Consider the following 4,020-nt stretch of genomic DNA (forward strand, 5'->3'; position numbering starts at 1 on the left):
AGTTCCCAAACGAGACCACAAAAGATAAAAGACAAGAAATAATTAGATGGTGATATCAACGATATGGTATCACCATTGCATGGAAAAAAATTTCACCTGTCAAGCAGTGTAAAAATTATTTTTTGTTCTCGGAATAAATTTATATTTAATATTTATTAATTAAAATATTGAGACCCAAAAAATTTATTTTTTTTGGTTAAAGGTTCATCTAGGATGTGGGTTGGCTTTTTAGTTTTTTAATTTTTTGGCTATTTTAATTTAGGACTAAAAAATCTCGTTTGAGATATACTTTTTAGCTTCTTTTTTTTACTTTTATGAGAGAAAAAATAAATAATAATTATAGCGATCCCGGGTTTGTCCTCTATATGAACAGTGCTCCGGTCATAGGTTTCCATGGAATTGGTGGTTGTATGTCTTGTTGCCATCCCTTAGGTTCCGTATGTCTGAGTTTTAGGATGTGTTGGGCGTGTTTCGAACAGGCTGGTTGAGCCTTAGTCCCTTTCCTTGTTGCCCAGAGTTCTGGTGGTACGCTCGAGCGGGTACCCTTGCGCTCGAGCGGAGTTTTATTTTTAGTTGTACGCTCGAGCGGACCATATCACGCTCGAGCAGAGTTTTCACACTTCCAATATCTGTGCCTCTGCAAAACTTCTGCAGATGTGTTTTTCACGCTCGAGCGGGTCACGCTCGAGCGGGTCTGTTGGCGCTCGAGCGGGGTGTTCATTGTTTGTGAAGGTTCTGAGAGGGGGTAATCTACGCTCGAGCGAACTGGTTTTCGCGCTCGAGCGGATGTATTTTGTTCTTGTTTCCTGGAGCTCGAGCGGGCCTTCTTGCGCTTGAGCGGGTCCAGTTTTGTGCTTGATGCTCGAGCGTTCTATTCTCCGCTCGAGCGAATCATGCGTATATCAGTTGGCAGCTGTGCATTTTTTAATCACATTTCAACATCCTTTCTCTCTCTTACTTTTTTGAAAAAGCCATTTGAGAGCTTCTCTCACTAAAACTCAACTTCTCTCTAAGTATTGATCTAGTTAGAGTGTTCTTCTACCCTTTGGCCTTTACAAAAAGTGTGTTGATCGTCGAGGGCTACGTTTGTCACACCCCAAATGCGGGCGTGACCGGCCGTGGCCCACAGGGACTTAGTCTAAGGCACACGTAAGCCTAAACACGAATCCAATCACATTGAACAACTGAACAATAGTCCAATAATAAATAACCAAAACTCAATCCAGACATGTCACAATTATAAACGGCAAAATCAACCGTAATCAAAAACCATCCAAACTTATGGGATATAAACAACCCACATATCAAAAATAATCCTAAATGAACTTCGATAAGAATAAATATAAATATGCACAAACTTGACATAACACTCTAAACTAAAGGAATGCCCTAGAGGTCCATGCCATTGAGTCCCCGCTACGCCATGAGTCGACTCTAAGTCCTTCTAACACCTGGAAATGGTAAACAACTAAGTCAGCTGATAGCTCAGTGAGTAGCAACATGGATAGTAAATACAGTTTTGAAAACAGGGTTCAATTCCAAAATAAGATATATATTACAGAAACTAGATTGGCATACAGTTTGGTAAATACAATCTGTTTCAAAAAGAAGGTTCCACAGTTTAACACTTAAAATACTCATGTCTCGCAAGAACATGATAAACAACATTTTCCACTTAAAACTGATTATAACATGAACACCAATAATTTTCTGGGTACCAAGAAAAACAAATAATCTACCACACAGTTCTCAAGGCTATAAGCCTCGTTGGATCCAATACCGAACTAAGAGTCATCCTCCACCTGGGCCTTTTCTCAAAGACGATCCGATTGAAGGTCACCTAGTTGTTTTTAAAAAAAATTTCCTTACAATCGTTGAGCACTAGAGTCATCACGGCCCAACCTGGATCTGTTCCCTAGTGGCCAGAGTCACCACACACAGTGGAATAATTTCCCTAGACTAAATACACACATGGTCCCAATAATCAATACACATCAATTTTCGCAAAACATGGTGGTTCATCATTATAAACATGAGACCAAAACAAATAGTTTACAGTATGCCAAGTTCACACATGTTTCAAAAATAATTTGATTCAATTGATAATATAATAATTTATCAAAACAGTTTAGTCTTGAAACAACAATTTAATTTTCCAACAGTTCAGGGTAGGGAAACATTTATAAAAATACGTAGCATGAAACTACTCACCTGGAAACAAAATAATATAATCCTCGAATAGAGTATGAAAGTCCAACTAGTGCCCTGAACCAAGTATAAAAACTATACGTCACAACTAATTTCAAAATACAAAAAAATAGGCACTAAGTAACCTCAACTAAAACGCACTAACACGGCTCAACCCAACTCACCGTTACTCTTAAATATTACCTAAGTTCATGTTCTTCAAGGTCTAAAATCACCCAAGACATAGGTTCTGATTGAAACTTAATTAATTGTGACTTTAAGATAAAACAAAATTTCAAACAAGCCTTCCCAACCTATTTGCTAACTTTGAAAATTACAAAACCCACTCCACGCTATTCAAAAAATTCCAATAACCTCCAGATATGATCTAATATATCCTAAGTTTCAAACCCAATTGGTTTCACTTGATTTTCTTATCAAAATAATTTTCTACAATTTATTATATCCAAATAGGTTGTTTTCTGCAGCACTTTAAAGAAATTAACGGTTCTCTTAATATACACGAGCAATCAATGCAAGGCCAAAAACGTACGAAACTAGACTCATAACCAGTTCTAATGACACTAATTTGATAATTTTCGGATTTACACCCAAAGAGAACAACACTCCCGAATTTACTGTTTCGGACTGGTTTCCTGGACAGATTTGAATACCTCAATTTATATGGATTTCGACTCCCAAAAATTATGAAAAAAAATCAGATATGCAATTCAATATGTAATTGATCTACTGTAAAAATTTCAGATTAAAATTCATCCGTTTGATATGGTTTCTTAATTTTTAAAGTTTGCGATTATGTTCAGAATTTTTGGACTAAGATTAATACACATTCTTTATACATGAATTTAACTCCTCAAATTTCTTAACCGTATATATATATATACAAAATATATAAACCTATAACCTCCATGAATGAATAAAATAATAATGGAATAAGGATAAAAACAAAACCAAAAGGAAGAAGAAAGATAGAGACCTACCACATACCCAAAAATTACTCCTTGTTTGCAATCCCCTTTTCTTTTCTTTTTCTTTTCTTCTTCTTTTCTCTCAAACTCTCTCTCTCCCCGTGGCTACTGTGGCTGCTGTTATAGTGTTGATTAGGAACCCTAGTGTTGTTATATATTGTATTAGGCAACCTAGGGTTACTTTATATATCTAAACAAAAGGCCCTAAATTATTATCTCTTAATATTATTTTATTTTCTAACCCATTAATTTAAATAAAATATAACTATTACTAGATCAAAATATACTTACTAATTTGGCACTTAAATTTATTTATTTATTTTTTAAAATAATAAATCTTGCCTTTAAATTGAAGACTTTCACCATAAATTTATTTTAGGTTTTAAAATTAATTAAAAGACCCTCCAAAAATTTAATTTGCACTTTAAGATTCACCATCAAAATATTTGAGATTGTAATATTATTATTGTTATTATTTAATTATTTACTTAATTTTTATATTTGGGTTCTCACATTCTCCCCCACTAAAAAAACGTTTCGTCCTCGAAACTAACCTGAATAAATCATGAGAATAGATGTGGGTACTTCTCGCGCATCTTGTCCTCGCATTCCCAAGTCGCCTCTTCAACTAGATGATTACGCCAGAGTACCTTAACCAATTTAATGACCTTTGTACGCAACCTTTTCTCTTTTGAATCCAAAATCTGAACAGGCATCTCCTCGTACGAAAAATCCTCTCTAATCTGAAGTGGCTCATAATCTATCACATGCGACGGACTGTGCACATATTTCCTCAGCATAGACACGTGAAACACATTATGCACTCCTGCCAACCTAGGGGGTA

The sequence above is a fragment of the Camellia sinensis genome, chromosome 8, assembly GCF_055761805.1.
Source record: "Camellia sinensis isolate YWXY chromosome 8, ASM5576180v1, whole genome shotgun sequence".
NCBI lineage: Eukaryota > Viridiplantae > Streptophyta > Magnoliopsida > Ericales > Theaceae > Camellia > Camellia sinensis.